This window comes from Castor canadensis, chromosome 1, assembly GCF_047511655.1.
Source record: "Castor canadensis chromosome 1, mCasCan1.hap1v2, whole genome shotgun sequence".
NCBI lineage: Eukaryota > Metazoa > Chordata > Mammalia > Rodentia > Castoridae > Castor > Castor canadensis.
The window spans coordinates 202,735,071-202,747,507 of NC_133386.1; the positions used below are offsets into that span (position 1 = coordinate 202,735,071).

General features: G+C 47.4%; 1 long non-coding RNA gene and 1 other non-coding gene across 2 annotated transcripts; one reads left to right on the forward strand and one right to left on the reverse strand.

Annotated features, from left to right (window-relative positions):
- Positions 1–32: 32 nt before the first annotated feature.
- Positions 33–1,263, forward strand: LOC141414758 (uncharacterized). The gene is made up of 3 exons (XR_012439595.1): positions 33–112; positions 420–514; positions 946–1,263. It is a non-coding gene; the product is annotated as an uncharacterized lncRNA (long non-coding RNA).
- Positions 1,264–3,565: 2,302 nt separating this feature from the next.
- LOC141416385 (U6 spliceosomal RNA) lies at positions 3,566–3,670 on the reverse strand. The gene has a single exon (XR_012441121.1). It is a non-coding gene; the product is annotated as a U6 spliceosomal RNA (small nuclear RNA).
- Positions 3,671–12,437: the final 8,767 nt, after the last annotated feature.

Sequence of the window (12,437 nt, forward strand, 5' to 3'; positions counted from 1 at the left end):
CCTACAGCCGCCCTGCCCACCGCCTGGTGAGCGCGACGCTAGGCTAGTGCGCACGCGCAGCTCGGGATGGGTGGAAGGTGAGACCTCGAACGGCCGCCCGGGAGTTCACCAGGTAGGGGAAGGAAAGCCGGGGAGACACAGCACGCGACATCTATGACCCTAAAGCTCATCCCCTGTGTCCCATCACCGTCACCGACCCGCTCTCCGTTCCGTGTTGCCCTTTAAAAGCTGGGGTCTGGGCACAGGACTGATAGACGTTGCAGCCAATGGCATCGCGCAGGGTAGACGTGGTACCCGATCAAAAGACGTGACTTAAGGTGACGGGGTGGGATCCACCCCCGATGCCAAGTGACTCCATGTCAGGGAGGGGGAAGGTGTCTCCGTCAGCTTATAGATCCCCACTTGATCCCTTCATCCAGGCAAAATACTGGTGACGAAGCTGCGGGAGTGCGCGGGCAGTGGCCAGCTGCGGAGCGTGATGGAGGAGCATCAGGAGGCTGGGAAGGAAAGGAAGGTAAAGACAGGATGCGAAACGGCTGCCGCTGGCGGGGTGGTTCAAGTAATAGAGCACCTGCCTAGCAAGCCTGAGGCTATGGGTTCGAGTACCAGTACCACCAAAAAAGAACAACCAAAATTTCCGCGCTGGCAGCATGGCTCAAGTGGTAGAGCGCCTGCCTAGCATACACAAGCCCTGAATTCAAACTCCAGTACCCAAAAAAAAAAAAAAAAAAAAATCCCTCCAACAAAACTTTCCAGCATCCCCCTCACTCCATCATACCCATGATACCCAAAGGAGGGGGAGGTGGGAAAGAGGCGAGAAAGACCAAAGCAGAGACTGAGACCTGAGCAAAGAAATGGAATGGAGAATCTCTATGGGACCTGCATAGGGACAGGGTTTTACCTTTGGATGGCAAGTAACCTGTCATTGTCACTCCTCCTCCCTAGAACCAGTTCACGCTGGCTTGATGAGAAAGAAGAGGAATGTCGGGACGTGAGGAATTGAGAAGTAGCTGAAAGAGGGGGTCGTTAAGAACTGAGAAGTTGCTGAAAGGGCTGGTGGAATGGGCCAAGTGGTAGAGTGCCTGTCTAGCAAGCGAGAAGCACTGAGTTCAAAATCTGGAACCACCAAAAAGAAAAGCACAAAAAAAAAAATAGAAGGGGCTGACCTCCTCTTCTTTCCCAAGGTGGAGGAATCCTGTTCAGCACTTACAGCTTCACTTGTATATTTGTGTTCATATAATCATAAAATCTCATTCTTCATTTTTTTCCTTTCAACTTCATTCAACAAATAGTTATTGAGCTCTACTTTGTGGTTGGGGCTGGCAGAGTGACCCAAGTGGTAGAGCACCTGCTTAGCAAGCATGAAGCCCTGAATTCAAACTCTCCCCCCAAAAAAGAATTTTGCAAGTAAAAATACAATACCGTAGACTAGAATAGAATAATATAAAATACTTGATTAATGCAACTGAGGGCAAGAAAGGAAGAATAAGTAGGCCAGGTTTGGTAGAACACGCCTGTAATCACAAATCAGAGCTACTCAGGATGTGAAAGGAGGAGGCTGGATTGGGTGAAAGCACTAACCAAACAGGACTGAGGGTGTGACTCAAGTGGTAGAGTGCAAGCTCAAGACCCTGAGTTTAAACTCAACCACCGAACCAAAAAAAAAAAAAATATATATATATATATATATGGGCCCAGTCAGTGGCTTACACCTGTAATCCTGACCACTTGAGAGGCCAAGATCAAGAGAATCTCAGTTTGAGGCCAGCCTGGGGAAATAGTTTATGAGATCCTATCTCAAAATACCCAACACACAAAAAAAAGTCTGGCGGTGTGGCTCAAGTGATAGAGCACCTGCCTAGGAAGCATGAGGCCCTGAGTTAAATTCTGATCCCACAAAAAAATTAATAATAAATAAATAAATAAATAAATAAATAAAATTATTATGGAAATATGGCACATCAAAGCTGATGGAATGTAGCTAACGCAGTGTACCCTGTACATGCACATTTTGGAAAATATGAAAGGCTGAAAAGCAATGACTTAAGTTTCAATCTTTAAGAAGCTAGAAACTGGGCATGTTGGTTCATACTTATAATTCCAGCTACTTGGGAAGCAGATACTGGTGGTCAAGATTACAGGCCAGGCTGGGACTGGTGGCTCATGCCTGCAATCCTAGCTACTCAGGAGGCAAAGATCAGGAAGATCGCAGTTTGAAGCCAGCGCAGGCAAATAGTTCTTGAGACCCTATCTCAAAACTACCAATCACAAAAAAGGGCTGGTGTAGTGGCTCAAGGTGTAGGCCCTGAGTTCAAACCCCAGTACCAAAAAAAAAAAAAATGTTGAGACCCCCCCCTTCCCTCATCTCAACAAATAAACTTAGGCAGGGCATGATGGTATGTATGTAACTTTAGTCCTGGCTATTCTGAAGTCATAGGTAGGAAGATTTTGGCCTGAAGCCAGCCTGGGCAAAAACATGAGACCCTATCCAAAAAATAACTAGAACAAAGAAGGACGGGGGTATGGCTCAAGTGGCAGAGTACCTAACAAGTGCCTAGGAAGCTTAAGGCCCTGAGTTCAAATATTATTACTGTCAAAAAAAAAGAGAGAGAGAGAGAAGAAGCTAGAAAAAGAGGAACAAGGAAGTTAAGCCCAAGACAGTAGAAAGATAAGCAGATAATAGCAGAAATCAATACATAGAATATAAACATGCAAATAATTAATAGACTCCTAGCAGGACTCATATGAGAGAGGGAGAGAGGAGAGGAGAGGAGTCGGGGAAGAATTCTAATTACCAACATCAGGAAATTAAAGGGAAAATCACTAAAAATGTTGTAAATGTATGACCGGTGGCATGGCTCAAGCCATAGAGCAAGTATGAAGCCCTGAGTTCAAATTCAGTACTGCCAAAAAAAATGCAGACATAAAAAAGATGGTAAGTGTATATATGAACAAGTTTATGCCAAAAATATTAGACCATTTTGATGAGTTGGACACATTTCTTGAAAAAATGTAACACTACCAAACCTGAAACAAGAAATAGAAAATGTCCTATAATGAGCTATTACATTTTATTATATTTGGGCTGTGGGCATGGCTCAAGTGGTAAAGCACTTGCCTAGCAAGTTCAAGGCTGTCAATTTCAAATCCTGATACTGCTCAAAAATAAAAAAATATTTATTATAGGAATTGAATCTGTAATGTAAAACTTTTTCAAAGTACCAGGCTGGTGAAGTGGCTCAAATGGTAGAGCTCCTGCCTAGCAAGTGTGAGACCGTGAGTTCAAACCCCAGTACAGATATATATGTGGGTATATATATATATATATATATCCATGTATGGACAAATTCATAGACAAACTCCTTGAACACTGAAGGAGAAACAATACCATTTTTAAGTTTGTTTTTAAACTTGGCATATATTTGTAGGTATTTATGGGGTACAGTATAATTCCATACCTGTATATAATGTGTAATAATTGAATAAGTGTAATTAGCATTTCCAGCTCCTCAAGCATTTGCCATTTCTATGTGTTAGAAACCTTCAGACTCTTCTAGTTATCTTGAAAAATATGGAAGGCTTTGTGAATTTGCCTGTCATCCTTGCGCAGGGGCCACTGCTGATCTGCTGCAGAGTGTTCCAGTTTTAGTATATGTGTTGCTGAAGACAGCATAATGTTTTTATACAAATTATTCAAAAACTAGAAATAGAAGCACAGCTCCCAGCGTATGTTAGGAGGACAGCATAACCTTGATAGAAAAATCTGTAGAGAAGCGCTGAATGGTGATGCTGCTGCACAATGGGAATCCTTTGGGCCCCTGAAGTGTGCACTGGAGAGGTTCAGATGGAAAGTTTTTAATTATGTATATTTTTACCACAAAAGAAAAACTGTCAAGAACAATTAAAAGAAGCCAGAGGCCGATGGCTCACTCCTGTAACCCTCGCCACTCAGGAGGCAGAAATCAGGAGGAATCACGGTTTGAGGCCAGCCTGGGGAAATAGTTCCCAAGTCCCTATCTTGAAAAAAAATCTTCCACAAAAAAAGGGCTGGTGGAGTAGCTCAAGGTGTTGGCCCTGAGTTTAAACCCCAGTACCAAAAAAAAAAAAAAAAAAAGAACATTACAAGAAAGGAAAAATGGGCCAAACGTAGTGACACTTGCCTACTGGCATGCCAGTAATCCCAGCATTTGGGCGGCAGAGGCAGGATGGACAGTTCGAGGCCAGCCTGGGCCACAAGGATCCTGTCTCAAAAAAGCAAGAGCTGGAGATCTGGCTCAGTGACAGAGCGCTTACCTCCTAAGACCCTGGGTTTCATCCCCAGCAGCACAAAAATAAATACAAGTTTTAAAATGAAAGGAAAATAAAACGATTGGTATCTCTTATAACATAAGTACAAGTGACGAACGAAACATGATCGCGTTGAATCCTTCATGAGCAAGGCCTTCTTGCAGGAAAGCAATAACAGAACCGGGTGCGCTCGTCCGCGTCCCCGCCCAGGGACGCGCATGCGTGGTCGCACCTCCCCCTCGCTTCCGCGGATGGAGTCCTGTTTCCCCGCCGGCGGGAGCGGAAACCAGGGAGCCGTGGCCGCCTTGAGCGTCCAGCCCGAGACGGGGACACCCGGCCGCGAGAGGCCAGAAGCAGCTGTTGGTGAAGGTGGCCGAGCTGCTGCACTTCTTGCTGACCAAGGACCAGAAGAAGATTCCGATCCGCTGGGACCGACCCGCTCTTACTGGCTGCGGGCGCCTCCAGCACGAGTTCGGGTGCGAGCTGCTGGAACTTGAACCCACGAGTGACAAACAGCCCGGAGTCTGTAGAGGAGGAAAGGCGACCAAGACACGCCCGCCACGGGCCTCTGATAATTGTTTTAGGGCTCATTTTTATGAAGGGCAGTACCATCGAGGAGACTCAAGAATGAATGGACTTTCTGCAGCATTTATTTCCTAGAAAAACCGGCGGACACCCCACGCCAAGCTCGTAGTGCCCAAGACCACTCTGGAAACTAGCGAGATGAAAGGCCAGGAGGGCGCCGGTGGCTCACGCCTGTCATCCCAGCTACTCAGGACGTGGAGATCAGGAGGATAGCGGTTCGAAGCCAGCCCGGGCAAATAGTTTGCGAGACCCCATCTGGAAAAAGTACCATCAGGAAAAAAGGGCTGGTGGAATGGCTCAAGGTGAAGGCCCTAAGTTCAAACCCCAATACCGGGGGAAAAAAAAAGAGTACTGAAGTTTGTAGTTATGGTCCATAATGAAGACCCCCAAGGACTGGCGGTGCCGTACTGTGAGGCTTTCACAGATGAGGAGAGTAGGGCCAAATCTGAGCCTAACTGGTTCAGCTCCATGTTCCTGAAATCTGAGATGGGTTCGGAGGGACTCCTGGGACAGTGTCCAGGACTCAAAGGCTCAAGCTGGAAGCAGGGCAGGTGGACTGAGAGTATTTCTGCAGCTCTTAAATTTTTGTAGCTTTAGGATGTATTGCAAAGCCTTTGTTTTTAGTATTGTCCTATTTGGTTCCAAATTTTTATTTATAAACAGATATAGGGAATGTTTTTGCTTATTTTACTGTCGTTTTGGTATAATTTTTTTTTTTTCGATACTGGTGCTATCTTTGCCCACAAAGATAGTGGAGCCACACCACTAGCCCTTTTTTACTGCTTGGTTTTTTTGTTGTTGTTTTGTTTTGTTTTTTTTGGTGGGCCTGGGGTTTGAACTCAGGGCCTCATGCTTGTTAAGCAGGCACTCTACCACTTGAGCCACTCTGCTAGCTATCTTTTATTTATTACTTTTTTTTTGGTGGTACTTGTTTGAACTCAGGCCTACACCTTGAGCCACTCCACCAGCCCTACTTTTGTAATGGGTTTTTTTTAAGATAAGGTCTTGCAAACTATTTACCTGGGCTAGCTTCAAACTTCGATCCTCCTGATCTCTGTGTCCTGAGTAGCTAGGATTACAGACGTGAGCCACCAGTGCCTAGCTTGAAAAGATCTTGCTTACTATTTATTCATTTAGGTGGTATTGAGATTTGAACCCAGGACCTCAGGCTTGCTAGGCAGGCGTTGTACCACTTGAGCTACTCCACCAGTCCAGCCCTTTTTTATGATGGGTTTTTTTCAAGATAGGGTCTCACAAACTGTTTGCCCAGGCTGGCTTCAAACCACCAACCCCCTTATCTTTGCCTCTGGAGTAGCTAGGATTATAGGTGTGAGCCACAGGCGCCTTAGTATAAAAATTTTGCTGTGCTCTGGTGGCTCCGGATTACAGTCCTAGCTATTCAGGAGGCAGGGATCAGGAAGATCACAGTTTGAGGCCAGCCCTGGTAAAATAGTTCTTTGAGACCCTGCCTCGAAAATTACCCACACAAGAAAGTGTTGGCCACGTGGCTCAAGTGGTAGAGCGCCTGCCTAGCAAGCTTGAAGCCCTGAGTTCAAACCCCAGTACTGCCAAAACAAACAAAAACAAAGAATGTTCATGGCAGACGACCATCCACATAGAATGGGTATATAAGTGCTGATATGATCTCATAAAAGTGTGGGAAACAGCAATGAAAATGACTGCTCTACTCAGCAACATAGACAGAGCTCATTAAAAAACAGGGTCATAGCTTGGCAGGGTGTCACATGCCTATAATATCAGCAATTTGGGAGATGGAGGCAGGAAGATTGAGAGTTCAAGGCTAGTGTGGGCAAAGATAGCAAGACCCTATCTCAAAATCAAAATAGGTCGGCAGAGTGGTTCAAGTGGTAGATTGCCTGTGTGGCAGGCATAAGGTCCTGAGTTCAAACCCTGGGGCCACCAAAAAATATTCTTTTTTGCTGGGCACTGGTGGCTCACACCTGTAATCCTAGCTGCTCAGGAGGCAGAAATCAGGAGGATCGTGGTTTGAAGCTAGCCTGGGCAAATAGTTCGAGACCCTACCTCAAAAACAGCCCATCACAAAAAAAGGGCTGGTTGAGTGGCTCAAGTGGTAAAAGCGCCTGCCTGGCATTCATGAGGCCCTGAGTCTAAACCCAGTGCTGCCAAAAAAAAAAAAAAAAAGATCAGAATAGTGAAATAGTGTGATGGTACACACCTGTAATCATAGCACTCGGGAGGCTAAGGCAGAAGGACTGAGAGTTCAGGTCCAGCCTGAACTATGTAGCAAGACCTTGTCATAAAAAAACTAACCAAATGGGCTGGGGGAGTGGCTCACATGGTTCAGTGCCTACCTAGCAAGGAAGCACAGGCCCTGGGTTCAAATCCTAATACCACAAAACAAACAAGCAAAAAACCCAAACTAACCATCTAAATAAATAAATAGAGTAAAATAGTGATTAGCACTGACTAGGATAGAGTCAAGAGGGAGCCTTCTGTAGTGTAGAAATATTTGTATACTTTGATTCTGGTATTACACAGGTATATATGTACAAATTAATTTACCCTTAAGATTTATGTACTTTATATAATTTACGGTACAGTATATAACTTTTGGCAGTACTGGGCTTTGAACTCATGGCCTCATGCTTGCTACGCAGGCACTCTTCCACCCTGAGCCACTCCACCAGCCCCTATGTTGGATGTTTTCAAAATAGGGTCTCTCTCTCTTCTTTTCTTTTTCTTTTTTTTTTTTTTTTTGTGGTATTGGGTTTTAAACTCAGGGCCTATACTTTATGCCACTCCATCAACCCTTTTTATGTGGGTTTTTTTTCGAAATAGGGTCTTGTGAAATATTTCCCCAGGCTGGCTTCGAACCACAATCTTCCTGATCTCTGCCTCCTTCAATAGCTAGGATTATAGGCTGGAGCCACTGGTGCCCGGATATACTTCAATTTTTAAAAAAGGAGAAACAAGTAGATAACCCTGTAACCTCAGAATTAGTTCATTTCATGTGTAAGGAGCAGGAGGCAGGTTCAGGCATGGGCTTCTCTATGTTTTGTTTTGTTTATTCTTTTTCTTTTTCTTTGTAGTACTGGGGTTTGAACTCAGGGCCTCACACTTGCTAGGCAGGCGCTGTACCACTTGAGCCACACTGCCAGCCCGTGGGCTTCTCTATGGAGAACAAATTCTTGACCAGACACAGGCCTTGACACCCTCAGGCAGGGCCTGGTATGTTTTGGAATCCACAGACCACTGAGCCGCACCACAAGGACCTCCCCCAAAGTGTGCCAAAACCAGTGGGAAGAGAGAGTGAGGAGACCTCCAGGTGTGGAGGTAGGGCGGTGCTCATTTATATACTAATGAGCAATGATTAAAGGTAGGGTGGCTGTGAAACCTCCAGTCTTCTTGGTATCACTTGGCACAATGGTGTGGACACAGCAGGTAGTCAACAATTGGTGTTAAAAAGGAAAACATAAACAAAAGGGTTCAATCGCCAGAACTACATAAAAAAAAAAAAAGATGAATAAATAAATAAATGCATATTGAAGAGCTCCAGGCAAGAATGAACTAGTGACTTAGTGTTTGACTGGCTTTTTCACTTGGATACTTCTGTTGGCTCTTGACACCAAAGTAGTGAATGGAATGGCTTTTGGCAACCCCTCAAGAAAAGGTGAGAACATCTCATCTAACTCTCTTTAAGCCCTGGTGAAAAGGGTTCCTGAGGTACTTCTCCCAAAATAAAATTGGGAGCCTGTGGAAGGGTTGGACAAGTAGCTGAAAAAGTACATGGACTAGGAATCAAGGGATTGGGTTCAGGACTGGGGATGTAGCTCAAAAGGTAGCTCAAAAGAGGGCTTGCCTGGCCACAGGTTCCTTCCCCAACACCATGAAAGGAAAGAGGCTGGGTTCATGTCACTTTGCAGATGCAACATTAGATGAGTTACTTCACCTCTCGTGTCTCTGCTTTGACATCGGAAAGATGGGGGGAGGGGCGGAGTTCTGACTGATATTGATGGGAGGGTGGGAAAAATATTTTGTAATTATAATGCGTTTTGCAATGATTTATCAGGGTCCCTTGTTGGTGACCCTAGGGCATTGCAGAAGCTGAGGAAGGCTCTGCAGGAGGACCAGAGGCCTGCAGTAAGGGTGGGCAAAGCAGCCATGCTGAACCATATCAGAATCCCCCATCCCACCTTGCCCTGCAGCCCTCATGTGTGTTGGAGGATCTGTAGGAAGACAGCATCTGACAAGTAGTGATCTCTGACACAGTGAGAAAGACAAAGTGAAATTTACTGTTCAAACCAAGGTGAGGTGGCCTGGGGGTGAGGGAGAGGCTTCACCTGGGATGGCAGGCGAGTGCCAGCACAGCGTTTACCCTTCTTGGTCAGCCCGTCTCTTGTCTGAGTTGCCTTCATCTGAGGCCCCAAAACCTAGCCATCCTTATCCACCATCCTGAGTGAAATCATGGGCCTCACCTGAAGTGGAGGGACTGAGGGGCCCAAAAGCGGATGCCTGGGAGGCTTGGTGGGGGCAAGAACTAGTACACTGGCCTCAGCATGCAGGCCAGGCACGTGGGTGGGGACTCAAGGCTACAATGGCCTTCTTTGAGCAGTTTTCCCCAGCCTCTACAAGGGCAGACTGCAAGGCTTTCAGGGAAAAGCTGCAGAAGTTGGGAGAGGGGACAGTTTCATCACCCAGGAAGAGTTCACCAAGATAAAAGCAGGAACTAGAAGTGTGAGTGTCACCTCCTTTCATCACCAGTAGCCAAGCCCAGGCCTTAACCCTCCCCAGAGCTCCAGGATTTCTTCCCAAACTATGCCAGATGTTCAGGGACTCTGACCCCAGGGCATCAGAGAAGGGAGCAAGATGATTGGAGCCCAGAAAGGCCCTGGAACTGTTTGCACTCCTGCAGGAAGTACCTGGCCATCTTTAAGAAGAGAGTTGCCACTGGGTACCTGGTGGTTGGCGCCTGTATCCTAGCTACTCAAGGAGGCAGAGATCAGGAGGATCAAGTTTTGAAGCCAGCCTGGGCAAATAGTTCATGAGACCCTATCTGGAAAAATCCCATCACAAAAAAAAGGCTGATGGAGTGGCTCAAGGTGTAGTCCCTGAGTTCAAACCCCAGTACCACAAAAAAAAAAAAAAAAAAAGGGAGTTGCCATGCATGAAGTCTTTTTTTTTTTTTTTGACAATGCTAGGGTTTGAACTCAGGGCCTCATTCTTGCTAGCTTACCAGGCAGGCTTAACTCTAACACTTGAACCACTCCACCATGCATACACTTCCTGCACGATGAAGCCTTTGAGCAGCACCTGGCTGGCGGCCTACCTCACTGAATCAGGACAACTTATGTCTTTTTTGGAATTTGACCAGGATGTGAGGTGGAAATCTGAAACTGGGGCAGGGTTATCAGGCTGGAGAAGGGCTCCGAGTGAGCTCAAGCCCATCTCCTCAGCTCCCTGCGTGGCATGACTGGGGTGGGAGGTGCAAAGGCCCACCCTTTGTATGCTTGGCTGAACATCAGAGGGAAGAACAGGAAAGAGCTCCTTGGGGGCTTTCTGAGGAACATCATGAGGTCTGCAGATGAAGTCCTCATCATGTCAGGGCTCAAGGTGACTCCTGGGCCCCTTTTAGATTCAAGTCCACTGAAAGGTTGAGACCCAAGCTGGCTGTGGGAGGCGGAGCCAGCCTCGGTTGTAAGATTGTGCCACACTGAGTGTGCCTGTGCTTCTCATGCTCCTGGTAATCGGTAAGGAAGGTCCTGTCTCACTGCCCTAGGAGGTGGATGAGTTGAGCACGAGAGGCCCTTCCTGCCGGAATTCCACTCCTGCATCAGAGACATTTGCCTGTGGATGGGGCTTTGTCATGTTGTCCAAGTGCACGCAGGGTCAAGGGGCCTTTGACCCCTGCTCCCCTCAGTGGTTGTACTCCCTGGGGGAGATGAGAGCATGTAGGGATGGGACTCAATGTACAGACCTTGGGCTCTGATGGGGGATTGTTCCCCAACAGGCCTATATCTGGGGCACTGTGCAGTCAATCAGCTAAAGTGAAGACTCCTCTCACTGCCCCTCCACCTTGCCCTTCTCCCTATGCCTGTAATACCATGTGTGCCCATGAGGGGTCACTCTGAAGTCATCTGCCAGCTCTTGGTGAAGCTTCCTTAGGGAGATGGGAAAGGGGAGAGAGAGGGTCCACAACCAGGGGCTAAGGGCAAGGAGGCTTGAGCTGCACGCAGACCCCTGCTCTCCACCCGCTAGAAGCTTCCTCAAATTAGCAGAACAGTCTGAATGACTGACAGTATTGCCACCTGAACTCAGGGACTTCTGTTCCTTTGCTGGGAGGTGAATCCTGAGAGATGGAGTTCCAGGACCATTTGGCACGTTCAGTGATAGGTGGGGCCCTGGTGGCACCCTGGACTCCCATCTCAGACTAGTTTAATAACAGGCAGAGTGGAGGCAAGGAAAGAGCTTCAAGTGTGTGAGATGAGTGAGGGATGGGAAGTGTGTTTGGCAAGGCACAAGGATGTTCCCACATGCCTGTCGGAGGCTGCTCCAAGCCACCAGCACTCTGTACATACACACACTTCCTGAACTCTTTTCCACAGAAGTCTTTATAGTATTCCAATCTTCCTGAAGTATCTTCTGGAAGACCTGCCCCTTGCAGACCTATGTAAAACCAAAGTCCAAACCCTTGGTTTGTCCTCTGGGTCTTTTGTGATCTGGCCACTGCTGCTGATGTGCCCCCACTGAATGTAAGGCCTGCCCTCTGATCATCAGGACTGACATACAGTGGTTACCAAGCAATATGCTGGTGGGAAGACGGAACTCCCACTCCTTAGCTGCCCCTCTAGCAAGCTCTGTCCCTAGTCTTCACCTTGCCAATACAATGTAGGGACAGGTGGCCTCTGATGAGGACCTGAAGCTGTCAGACATGCTGAGGTACCTCATGCAAGAGTCACAGGCAGCTGAGGTGAGGGGCAGCCTGGGGCACCCTCAAAGATGAACATAGTAAATCAGGCAGTCAGGTGAGGGCCATGGGCAGCAGTTACCCTCTGCTGGTAGCCCTAGGAGCTCTTGCTCCAGTGACTGTGGGCACCCGCCAACTATGAGATGCCGATAGGGCATCTTGGACAAGGCACACAGTAGGAACCAGGAGGTGTGGCCAACCAAGAGCCACCAGTAGCTGTGCTGCCAGCACTCTTAGCACCTCTCCAGCTCTGCCAAGCAGGTTGAGTCCTGCAGCCTGGCAGGCACCCACACTGGGCAACCCACCCTGTCTGTCCTTGCTCCTCTTCTCTCTCCTCCCCAGAAGTCATGGACTTCAAGTCTCACTGGGTCTCCTTTCTCTAAGAGTCAGCAGAGCTGAGGCTCAAACGTGCCAAGGTGAGCACACCCTCCTCACTGGGCCCTCATGCTGCCACCTCATTCCCAAAGTTGTGCTGCACATACATGCTGTGGAAAGGAAGCCCAAAGGCTGAGGTGTGCAAAAAACAGCAACCCTTGACTCAGGGACTACAAGGCCCTCTCTTCTGCAGGCCAGCACCCTCCAGAATACTCTTGTTACTCTGAAGAAGCAAACTTGGACC